This window comes from Sprattus sprattus (assembly GCF_963457725.1).
Source record: "Sprattus sprattus genome assembly, chromosome: 6".
NCBI lineage: Eukaryota > Metazoa > Chordata > Actinopteri > Clupeiformes > Clupeidae > Sprattus > Sprattus sprattus.
The window spans coordinates 22,643,657-22,657,061 of NC_137925.1; positions in this window are offsets into that span (position 1 = coordinate 22,643,657).

The window sequence follows — 13,405 nt, forward strand, 5'->3', positions numbered from 1 at the left end:
ACATGTTACCCTGAAATGACACCAACATACCAATACAAAGAGAGACATACAGAGAGACATACCACTACTTACAAATGAGTCAACAGGATCAACTCGAATCATGTGCTGCGTTCTGGGTAGAGCAGAATGCACAGCAGGTGCAGTATCAGGTTGTGGTCCCTGAATACACGGAAAATTTAATTTTAACTTTCATTTTAATGTTGTCAGGTGTCACATTCTCATGAAATTACGTACCCATACAAATACTGTTGTTTGCTGTAATAATTGACAATGATGGTGGTGATGCTATGAGGTCATGTGATGGTGGAACCTATTGAACCTGAATGGAGTCAGTATTATAAAGCATTAGTAGATAGTTGCCAATTACGGGCACACTTACCATGATACTCACCTGGAATACCTCTTCAGCTGAAACGTTGTGGGAAGCAGACTACCTAAGCAACAAGAGGCTATGTTGTACTGGATCTAGAATGTCTAAGGGGGCTGTATCACGAGGCAAAGCAGGGTGCCCTAAAACTCCCCTGACTCAAGTGTCATATAACTTCTCTAAAACTGTTAAAATTAATTGTTAAAACAAATTCTAAACATGTTCACACAACGCACACCAACTGGCCCAATTTCCCACCTACCTACTGCTGCCCCTACTGAAATTAAAACTTACCTGAGATACCTTTGAACGCATTTCATTAGATTATGTTACCAAAACAAGTTATGGTATAAGTTTAAGACATAAAACCACACAAACAAAACTGCACTAGAACTCGAACTAAGATGAACAAAACTAGGATGGGTCTTGTAATCTGAGAGGCACTTAAAATAGCCTGTATCGCATGGAAACATAATGATCATCATCATTCATGTTATAAGATTTCATAACATGGAGAGGATGATGGTCAGCAATGGTCTCCAAATCAATAGCCTGAATTGAGGGCACCGGACACACAGAATATGCAAAATAGTGCCTTGAAAACCCTGTTGTTTCCCAATTTTGCACTATAACTCTGACAGTGGCTTCAATGACAACAATTGTCTTAATGGTGCCAAACTGAGGGTCGCCATTGGCCGAATGTGAAACAAGGAGCGTCATTCCTGGCCTATATCTGGTCCCTTTGTACTGAATCCATGCGGGCAGATACACCTCTGTGTACATGGCAATGCCATCAAAACTCGACTTCACCTCAGTAAAACCCTCTATTGTTCCAAGAAGCGAAGTACATCCTGGTCCAATTTGACGCTCATGTGTAAACAGTTGACCAGAGAGAAGTGTGTAGCACATCATCATCTGGTGTTTGAAGGCCTGAGTTTTGCAGATATTTCTAAAATTGCACGTCACGTGGCTAACCCGTTTGAAAAACGCATGCTTTGCCTCAAAACGCATTGACCAAAAATGGACAAGAGGCCCTAATTTCATGGCTGCACCTGGATAATGCGTCATGAAGTGGTGTTTTGGCTTCAGGTGTCGATCAGGGTATAGAGCCAAGAAAAGGCTATGATGCTCGGCAATTAGGTGACGCAGAAATACCACCACTCCATGTGTTAATTCAGGAGAAAAAATGATCTCCATGCAGGCCAATAAACATAAAAGCAATTCCCAGTGCTTATTACCTTCTGGTACCAAATCTCCGATCATTAGAGGCAGTAGCCTCAGGAAACACCAGGTCTGTGTTGCGGTTTGCCTAAACGACCCGTCTGGATTCTTTAGATCCTGGGGTTTGATGGACGACGGTTTATTACGCGAATCGGAAAACCCATAATCAAAACTTGTGATACGGTAATTGACCTGATCCAGGGTCACAAGTTTGTCATCAATTAATGACCCGAGTACCAATTTGACTTCAAGGCCACCAATTCCCTCCAGAATGTCATGCATGACATCGAAAACAGAGTTATCTGTGACGTGATAGTTTTGCAGCGTGTTAAGGGAGCAATCTCTTTTTATGCCCGTTTCTGCTGGGTTACTGATCTGAAGGTCTGCACTGTAATTTGCTTTGTTGCGCATCAAATTCAAATTCTCAGTTAGTTGCTGCCATAAACCTGCTTTTTTGATCTTGCACGACCGACAGACACTGTTAGCAGAAAAGCTTTCAGTGTAGCCAAGGACGCCGTTTAACCCTAGATTGTCACCGCAAAATTGAGCTAGACCTGCCTTAACAGTGCCTTTAAACACTGAGGTGCTCACCTCTATTCCAGATGTTTCCAATATTGCAAGGTCACTGGCAATTCGACGAAGAATTTCATTAATTCCGTACGTTTTCGCATCGTCTGTTTTATATACCGCCAGTAGAAAGTGAGACCTGAGACTGGACAGGTATTCAGATGGCAGACATTTCATTGTGAAATATACAAAACCTAGCTTATGGACACATGTCTTCGAACCCAAAGCATTCACCATTTCACAGTCATCTGCATACAGAACTACAGGAACAGAAAATTCTTCTGAAAAGAGGCGATTGTTGGCAAAGACTGTACCATCTTTAAAGTCCTGTAGCCCGGATGTTTCTGCACTAGTACTACGCCACTGCAAGATTTTCTCCATTGTCCCTGGACTTTCCAAAATCACCTTTAGCATAGCGATTAGGGGCACATACTGGAAGGTGTCTCTAACGGCTACCTGCCTTACCGTTCCAGTTTGACGGTCCCTCTCCTGAGTGTACGAAAAGCCAGGGAGGGGTACTGCCTCTGGCTGGATGAAGTAACCGGACTGCGTGAAGTACTTCATTTGTTGGTATTCAGTTTCAAAACCTCGAAATGGCTCTTCAGCTACTGAAAACTGCTCTATTAGGGCCTCTGCGTCTGGTGTGCCAGATAGCCCAACCTCTCTTAAAAAAGACACAGTTTTCTGTTTAAGTGTGCCAACTACGTCACTTATCAAACTGGAGGTTTGTTCAACTACGTCCTGCACTGCACTAATAGTTTGCGAAGGTTTTGATTTTAACCTGGCCAGGAACAAAGCTACCCTATTCTTCACATCACCATCCTCCAGCCCATCCCATTCTTCCCCAGACTGCTCAGTAGAGTCACACGACTCATGACACTCCATGGACTGAATGCCACTCTGCCCTGCATCATGTTCAGTCGAATGACCGCCTTCAAATTCAGGTGCATGGCTCAACAAATGCGTCTTAAAGCAACGGTAATAATTAAAAGTGCGGTGACACCCAAGTTGGGCGCACTGGAAGAAGTTTGATGAACTGTATATGCAGTGGATAACTCGCAGGTGTTTAAAGTACTGTATGGTACTGCAGCTAATGTCTCGTTTACACTTGAAACAGATGTACATTTTTTTCATTTAAGACCTTACCTCCAACAGTTGTCTTAAGTTCCGGAGAAACTTGAGCCTGGGACCAACCAAAGGGATCAATGTGCTGAGGCAACTTCCTTCAAGAAGGGTGAAGGCCTCTTTGTCTATTTTCTCCGCTATAAACACAATTGAATCTATGTCAAGTATTTATTAAAAGTGGTGTTGCCACATTTCGAAACAATAAAACAAGAACTTAAGTCGGACCACACATTTTCAGCCATCAGTTTAAATAAGTACCGACAGTAAAGACAGTTTAAATCTGTCTACAAACCATTTTCAAACCTGTTCTAACCCTACAATTTAGCCATAGAATATACAGTGTAAAAGAAAATGATGCGCTATACTGTTGGGGCCCACATCTGGACCGCATGTTGAATAGGCTTGGCAGTTCTATGCTAAGACACTTGAAACGATTAAAGTGTATTATTTGTTTAGTATTTGTTTAGTAATGGTACATTTCAAACCTTCAAAAGTTGCAATCAAGTCGCCCAGTCCCCAGGCCTCAAGTGTCCGTATGACAAAGTCATCCATCTTCAAAACAAATGTAAATGATCATTTTTACATTAAAAAAAAACATGTAAGACCGTAAATGACAGTGTGAATAGTTTCATAGTGTATACAATTAATACATGATCAGCTAGGTTGGCCATATGTGAATCACGTGACTCTCTTGCTCTGGCCATGGACTACTGGAAAACGACTACTCAACATACCCGGTGTTATTGGGCGTTTTGACTACTCAGCTGAAGCTAGCTAACACTACCATTGTATCCAACACTACACATTATATATATCCTTCTATCTATCTGTCTATCTTGAAGACCGTGTCTTTGATGTGTAGAATTGAACACGTAAATGTCCTGAAGGCACATCTGTACACAAACAATTTGTAAATAGCCCCATAGAAGGACTATTATTTTGTGTTGATTGCCTGCTTTAGATTTGCCTTATTGGTTTTTAATGTGTGCCTTAATGATAATGTAGTGTTTGAACAATTTATCGATATTTTATGCCATTCTCTCTTGTAGATAATTGGGACTTTTGTTGTGACAGGGTCAAAAGGGTATCGGAGATTTGTTTATAGGTTGAATGTTAACTTCTCAGTGGGCTGGAGATTGTTACGGACGGATGCTATTCGGAGATTGTAAGAAGTTTAATGATTTAATGGACCCGTATGAGGCTAAAGCTCTTACGGTGGTGACAGTTGTGAAAGTTTACTGAATGTTTGATGGAGAAAAGGAGAAAATAAAACAACTATTTCACCAGCAGTAAGTTTAATGCCACTTCATATACGGGGATCCGTTACACAATTGTCTAGCCTTTCTGGAAGAGCCAGGCATCCGTTAGCTATATGCTAATCGGGCTATGGTTGGCGGTTGTAAGTGACTAGAATACCGCTGTGGTAAGCACTACTGCCTTCGCAACGGTAGTTGCTATGGGGATTCTTTCGGTCGATTAAATGTGATGAGTCTATTACTAGTATAAAGTAAACCGTGTACGCTGGAAACACGTACATATACACAAACCATTCAATGGCAGGTTTGTTATTGGTGTTGCCAAAATGAGAGCTATACAAATAATGCCTTAAATTCGTCTGGTTTCGAGTCTGTCAAGCTAATGCAGGCTAAGTAGCCTATCGCTAGCTACCCTACAACGAACTACATCGCCACCCACCGACGGACGTAAAAACTTCACCTTTTGACACCCCTCTTTTTTTTTAAACACGGCCCCGAACATCATGACGTTTGGATATTCATCACCATTCATAAGTGTAATGAAATGCTGCAAAAAAAATATTACCACATCAACTTACCTCACAGAGCTCAAACCGTAACGGTTCCCAAGGAATGGCTGACGTTGTCTGGCAGAAAAGTTTTCAGGCGGCAAAGTATATTCTTGGAATCTCTGGCATAACCCAATGCATTTGGGTTACTGGCTGGGTTAATATTATGGGTTGAAATGACCCAACATAACCCAACATAACCCAGCGTTCGTGTTAACCCAGCGTTTGGGTTACGAAAATAACCCAGCATTTTTTAGAGTGCATCATCTTTAGTTTTACTGTGCATGGATATTAACACAATAACATGTTAGCAACAAGTGTTAGCAATTCCTGGATGGAATCATATCCTTGGCATAGTCTATTTAAAATACCAGTTCATAGCTCTCAAGGTGAAAAATGACTTGGTCTTTTTAAAACTTATGTTACACACTGTTAACATCTATGAATTAGTTGCTGCAGAAAATGATACACTGATGAAAAAATAAGTATGACTACTATATTCCATTTCTACTAAAAGATGCCACTAAAAACTATACACTGTACCTTTAAGGGTTGGGGAAAATTAGTGAAAAAGTATAAATGAATGAAGAACAAATGTTTTTAAAGCAAGTGGTAAAACGGTGGGCCGTTTTTTTATAAGTCAGCACTGGCCTGCCCGAAAACCGATGAGCAAAAGGCCAGTGGGCCGCCAGCTCTGCCCCCAGTGGGCTGGCAGTGGTCGACTGGCCTTTTGCTATCTGAGGACCCGTTTGCCCCGTTATCAATCTCTCTTTATTCACCTGCCAGTCCATTCCTCAGCTCCAGAGATTTATTTTTGCCATCATGGAAGTTGGTAGACTTACTTTCTCGAATATCTACTTATAGAATATCTAAATCTATACTATATTACAGAGAATTCACATACTCACACACACACACACATAGGGCCCTATCTTGCACCCAGCGCAATTGACATTGTCACCGACGCATGTATCATTCCTATCTTGCACCCGGCGCACAGCGCGATTTTCCCTCCAGAGGCGCGCTTCGAAATGAACTTGCGTCGACATGGGCGGGGGCGGAACAGAGAAGGCGTTTCTATGGCGCAAGTGGTATTTTGCAGTTTCAAAACAACGCCGTGCGCCGTGCGCCATTGACCAAAAAAAAGCTGGTCTAATGTGAGGCGCAATGTCTAAAGTCTGTAACGCTTATTCAGAACGCTATTTTAAGGGCGCATGTGCTTGCCTGCACAGTATAGGACCTGTAGGCTACACTTTACTTCTGTCGTCTTCACGAGAGATTTACACCAATTGTTTGGCAAGCCATATATAATTACAAGGAAAATAAAGTATTTACCACATGAGGAAATCATTGTGATATCCGTATCCAAGACATTTAAAAACTAGGCATACATCTAGCGTACACAATTGACCCAAATGATTCAGGTTAATTGAAGCTGCGTGACATTTGATTTATTGTATGGCTTTGTTGCATTTATTTAATGCCAGTATTATTATAAATCTTGTAAACTCATCTCTGTGTATGTGGACTTTATTTATGTACCTTGGGTTTGGTCAGCTGGTGCACTGGCTTGGGTGCCGATTTCCATGCCCCCAAATCCCTGCACACTCTCAGGCGTGAGGGTAGACGTGGCGATGTCCTCTGCTGCCGTCAGATCCTGGGTCGAGGCAGATCCACCTCCCGTGAAGGCACGAGAACGTGTGTTACCTTCCAGCTTGGATGTCCCACGTCTCCGGACGTCATTATAGCGTTTTCGGCAACGTTTTCGGGTGCCCCGTTGCAGAAACAATCACAGCAATATCTTCCCATGCTTGCTTGACTTTGCTTACTTTTGGAGGGTTTCTCGCATCCCCATAGATATCTATCTCCCGGCTTTTTACAAAGCCATACAATAAATCAAATGTCACGCAGCTTCAATTAACCTGAATCATTTGGGTCAATGTGTAGGCTACATGTATGCTTATTTTTAAAATATCTTGGATATGGATATCATCACAATGATTTCCTCAAGTGGTAAATACTTTATTTTCCTTGTAATTATATATGGCTTGCCAAAAAATTGGTGTAAATCTCACGTCGGTCTCCTCGGCTGTGAACTTCTCAGGTCTTCCACCAGGTAAATCCGCCATCAAAATAACAAGCCGCTATGGACTATGCGCTTCTCGCTCTTAAAGGGAATGTGAAATGACGCTCGGATTGGTTTATTGCATATTACGCCCAAACCACACCTATGGCTGAGTAACCTCCTTTGAACCAACCCTTTTGACACTTGCGCTGGACGCAAGTGTGTTTTTTCCGCCGTTAAAATAGCAACTGCGCCATAGAGCCGCCCACACAGCTACTTGCGCTTGGCGCCGTCCTACTTGCGTTTCTGATCGGCAAGATAGGGCCCATAGTGTTAGAGTATGCCCATCTTTCCATCTGACGCCCCGATATTAAATTGCACAGGTGAACAACTTTAATATGTCTAAAGCATGGCAACAGATATAAGGATGGAATCAAAAACAGAGTCATTTTGTAAAAAACATAATAATTTGGTTTTGATTTAGTACACTACAGAACTACGAAAAATAGACTAACAACTTTATTTTCTTTCTGACTTTGGGTTCAGTTTTTACAGTTACTCATAGCAATGAGACAGGAGTAGAACGATTCCCCCAAACCAAAGACAAAAAGAACAATTTGGTCTTTAAGCTTACAAGCCTACCTTTTCCCTGAACAATCCCTAACACACTACACAGATGAGGGGGAATTTAAATCCACAGCAACCTCACCTAAACGTTTATAGACCTGTTATTACACAGTCCAAACAATAGTACACCACATGTTGTTTAGTTTGTCTCCTGAGAGCAGACCCTTGTAGCCTTGGCTCTGATTCGTCAGTCCCTCAGCACACTTTGTTTACTGCACAATGAGCCACATCTGTGTATGTGTTTGTTTGTGTGTGTGTGTGTGTGTGTGTGTGTGTGTGTGTGTGTGTGTGTGTGTGTGTGTGTGTGTGTGTGTGTGTGTGTGTGCGCGTGTGTGTGTGTGTGTGTGTGAGTGTGTGTGTGTGCGTGTGTGTGCGTTTGTGTGTGTGTGTTTGTGTGTGTGAGAGTGTGTAAGAGTGTGTGTGTGTGTGTGTGTAGTGTGTATGTGGTGTGTGTGTGTGTTCGGTGCGTGTGCTTGTGTGTGTGTGTGTGTTTGGAGGGATGGAAAGACAGGGACACAAGACAACAAAAATGGAAAATCATTGTGATCAAATGAAATCATGCATAATACGCTTCAAAGAATAAATTGTGAAAATCATCCCTCTATCATCGCGTTTCTCTGTTCCTCTTTCAAAATGTATGCGCTGTCGATGTCTTCTAAAACATCTCTATCTACACATCTCAACTCTCAAGCGGCAGCCATGTTTGTTGAAAACAAATTTAACCCAAGCGCTCTTTGGTGACGTGGTTGATTACGTTTCGGTTGATCATCTGTCCATCATCGTATAAAGCCCGCTCTGGGCCTCGTTTCCCGATAACGATGTATCTTAACGGCCTACGTGGATTTTCGCGACATCGTACACTAAGTAGCACTTTGTATTTACGTGCGTTTCCCAACCATCAACTTAAAGTCAGGTGCACGAGCGCAACGTGCACGAGTTCTTAAGTAGCTCTTGGGAGCTGTTTACGTCAGGTTAACCTGTTTACGTTAATTGCTGTGAAATTAGCTAGCCTATGCGTGCATCGAACGTGCAATGTGCACTAAATTCGGGGCGGGGATAGTAACGCCATCTCCAGCAGAGAAGCCTATTTAAACTGTGTTCCCATTGTAAGGACATTTATTACGATCTGTCTGAGAGTGGGCTGTCAAAGCTAGCATCATCAAAGTCATACAGTACAGTAGGCTACATACATTCAATAAAATTAACCTACATTTGAGTCCAACTGCATGACCATTCTTGCCCTACACTTACCCTTACAATAAAGAAGTGATCCTATTTCAACCATAACTTCATTTTAAAAAATGTCTTTCTTTATGACATTTAGTTTATAGTTTAGACAGCAACGTTGACATCTACAGTATATTCAACTGCATCCACTACATAATCTCAAACTTTATTTGTTGGTAACTCTCCAAAAAGGCTACCATTAACACATTTCTTAATGAAAAGGAAACATGCATCACAATAATACTTCAGTGTAACCTGTACCTATGTGGAGTGCAAATATGTCTTGCCATTACACTACCCAACAGCCCTACTTCTGCTAACACTACAGAATGCATAATTCCTACGGGCAATGCACTAGTTTTGTATAGCCTAATCTTTATTTTCAAATACTCAATATTCTTTATTTCTATTTTGATGGGAATAGGCAGGTGAAACAATGACATTCTCATGATGTGCTATACACAGAAACATCGTTTGGATTTCTTCTACATAATATACAACCATCTAGCTAGAAGCTACCATATAAGCCAATGGAGTGGTGGCATAAGCGCTAAATGTGCCATCAAACTACTGTTTGAAAGCTTCAGTCAAGACCTAAATACTCTGCATTGGTCGCGTAGCACATTTCCGATCAAACCGAGTCATTATAAACATATAAAAAGTTGTGTAGATAGCTTTATTCATGTAAAATATTCCTCGCTTCAAGTAGCCATGGTTTTTTTTTTTAATTCCCGTTTCTTCCGAACGACGGTCGAACGACGCCCCTGGTGGATTACATCGCTAAGTGTGAAGTTACTACTGGTCCTGACCACACGTAGAATTCCTCTCAATGAAAGATACACTTAAGCTAAGTGTGGCGTTGGGAAACCCGTCTGCAACGTAGGAATCCTCTTACGAGCGATTTCAAGTGCTTTTTAGGCTAAGTGCGCGTTCGGGAAACGAGGCCCTGACCATTTGATTGGTCCGATCAATTTTTCGGATTTTTGATAATTTCCCCCTAACGGAGCAGTGCCAGACCAAACTTCCAGACCTCAAATGTTTTTTGGGGGGGGGGCTAAATTCGTCTGGTATCCAGGCTATCATCCCCTATTTTATACATGGACTTCTCTGCATGAGTCTATCTCAGTCTGCCCTTCCCTGCTCATCTCATCTCATCTCAGCCCCATGCACAGACTTTAACACTTACATATTCTGCACTATCACTTTGCTCTTTGCACTTTCCAAACACACACACACACACAAGCACAAGAACACTATCTTGCACTATACATCCACACAAGCACAAGAACATTATATTTTTTGCACTATCCACACCAGGAGCACAAGAACACCTTCCTCCGGGACACCAACACTGTCACAATCATTGCATTCTGTACAATAGGGTCAGACCCATTCCTGTATCTGGAAGCAATCCGTGTGAATATGTTCTCCCTTTATATTGAGTTTGAGTTTGTTTATTTGTTGAAGAGGGACAGTGACCATTAATAACCATTAAAATGTAAATGCACCCAATTGTAGCCAAAGGCTAGTTTCCATTGGCAGTCCCCCTGCCAGAGTGTTAATGGCTAAACAACTTAAAAAGGCATTAACATATATATACACATATACATATATACAAACATAACATTGACAAGATAAAAATTAAATTAAAGATAAAAATGAAATTAAAGATAAAAATGAAATTAAAGATAAAAATGAAATTAAATAAAATATATAAGTTCTACTGACCCACTAATGCTCACATTTTTGGTTATTTATTAACCATTTTTTAAGATTTATTTTAAAGCTGTTAAATGAGGTTGATTCTCTAATGTTCTGTGGGAGATGGTTCCATTCCTGGGCTGACCTAACTGAGAAAACCGACTGTCCAAATACACTTTTTTTTAAAGGAATATCACAGTCTCCTCTTGCTGCCCCTCGAGTAGCACTGGTTGCTGATGTTCTAAACTTGACTAGGCTGCATAGTGGTGGGGGGGCCAGGTTAAACCGGATTTTGAACATTAAACAGCAGTTCTTAAATGTGATCAGATTGTCCCAACTTAAAAGTCTGTATTTTTGGAGGACAGAACAGTGATGGTGTGAATTAGGTTTTTTATCAAGTATTTTGAGAGCCTGTTTGTAAAGAGACATGACTGGTTTAAGAGTAGTGGAGTTTGCAGTAGACCAGGTGGGTAAGCAGTAGTTAATGTGAGATAAAATCAATGAGAACGTATACATTTTAGCAACCTCAGTGGACATGTGATTTCTAAGATGCCTAAAGTTGGCCAAGGTGAATTTTAAATTTTTGCATATTTTTCTTACCTGTTTTTTAAAAGTAAGCTGATTATCAATCAAGATACCAAGATATTTGTATTCCTTCACAATCTTGATTCTTTGATCAGAAATAAACACATCGGGTTCAGTGTGAGACTTGCTGGTTTTAGAAAAAAACATAGCAACGGTTTTGGAATTGTTAAGCTGAAGACAACATTTGTTTAACCTGTCAGACACATCAACCATGACCTTTGTAAGCCTAGCAGCGACCTCTACGTTATTCTTACCCCACCCAAAGATCACAGGGTCGTCTGCGTACATCAGAACCTCACAATCTTGGCAGACAGATGGAAGATCGTTAATGTAAAGGCTGAAAAGAAGTGGACCCAGGATTGAACCTTGGGGAACACCTGTAGACAGATTTTTGAAGTTGGATAATACATTGTTTATTTTAACACACTGAGTTCGAGTTGATAAGTATGATTTGAACCAGTTGGATGCAGAAGAAGAGATGTTAAACTGATCAAACTTAGACTGAAGTATGTTGTGGTTGACCGTGTCAAACGCTTTCCGGAGATCTATAAAAACTGCACCCACAACTCCTCCTCTATCCATAAGGGATTTGACCCTTTCAATAAAATAGACCGTTGCAGTCTCGGTGGAGTGATTTGATCTAAAACCATGTTGCATAGGATGTAAAAGCTGATTAGAGTTAATATGATTAATTAGTTGCTCTACTTCAAATTTTTCCAAAACTTTGGACATTATGGGAAGTATACTTATAGGTCTGTAATTGGCTGCTGAGTGAGGATCACAATTTTTAAAGATAGGAACTACAACTGCAGGTTTCCAGTGTTCTGGAAAACACCCATGTTCTTGAGAGAATGACAGGTTAGCAATATGGGTAGTAGGCTTTTTTAACAACAGGTGTTACGAGCCTGGCTAGGGTCAGGCAACGTAAACAAAAACGAGTTGGAGGGAAATAATGCAACTGGCAGACAATGTCGGATAAGGGAAAAAATAATCTGTAATTTATTATTATTAACTAACAAAATATATTGAATGAAGGAAAAATATTGAAGCAAGGAAAAACAAAAAGTAAACAACAAAAAGGTTCAAAGTAGCAAAGAAACAAAGAAACAAACGGGCCTCCCGAAATAGGCCGCACGGAATCCCGGACCTCCCTCTCGGACTCTCAATCCAAGATTGTAGATTCGCTAGGCGAGGCACCGAGGCTCCCTGCGCAACAACACTGCTGGCGGCCAACACATCAATGCGTCTATTCCGGAAGATTTCCCCGGTGACATCACAAAACCTCTTTTTAAAGGGCCGGCTCCTGTCGCGCACCCAATAAGGAGAGAACGGCAATCAAGCCTTCTGCTGGGCTGTCTGTAAAACACGGAAAACATACAAGAGTAGTATACCTAGAATCACAGAAGTCCCGAATATATTCAGGGACGTAACAACAGGCAAAGGTCTTTAACCATGGCAGAGTCCATTTCAAATATGTCCTTTGACTCTTTGGGTTTGAATGATTCAATTATCTTCTCTACTTGTTCTTCAGATACCTTTTCAAAAAAAGGTTAAATATGGGCACAGTTGGATTATGGGAAATGCCACCATACTGCTGGTCTGAAGGGAAACTGTTGGCAACAGCAGCCACAGAATCCACAAAATACTCATTAAGCATTTCAGCCACAATGGGTGGATCATGTGAAAGAATGTCATTGATCCTGAGTTCTATCTGTTTTCTAACATTGTTTTGTCCAATTAATTTCTTTATTTGTTGCCATATTTGTTTAGAGTCTCCTTTAGAATTTACGATTATTTCAAGGAAATACTTTTCCTTGGCTTTTCTAAGTTCTCTTGTCACCTTGTTTCTTAATGCTGTTAAAATGTGCCTATCAGTTATCCGTTTCGACTTCAGGGATGTTTTAAGGGCACGATCCCTTTCTTTCATCATTTGAATAACATTTTCATTTATCCATGGCAGAGAACTCTTTTTAGGTTTCTTTCTTGACTCCTTTGAGAAATCTTTGATTGTCTTGTGAATTTTTTCCGTAAAGCATTGGCTAGTAAAGCTCACATCATTAAAATCAAGTATCTCATCCCAACTAATCTTCTGGATAGCATTCTTGAAATCTTCCTT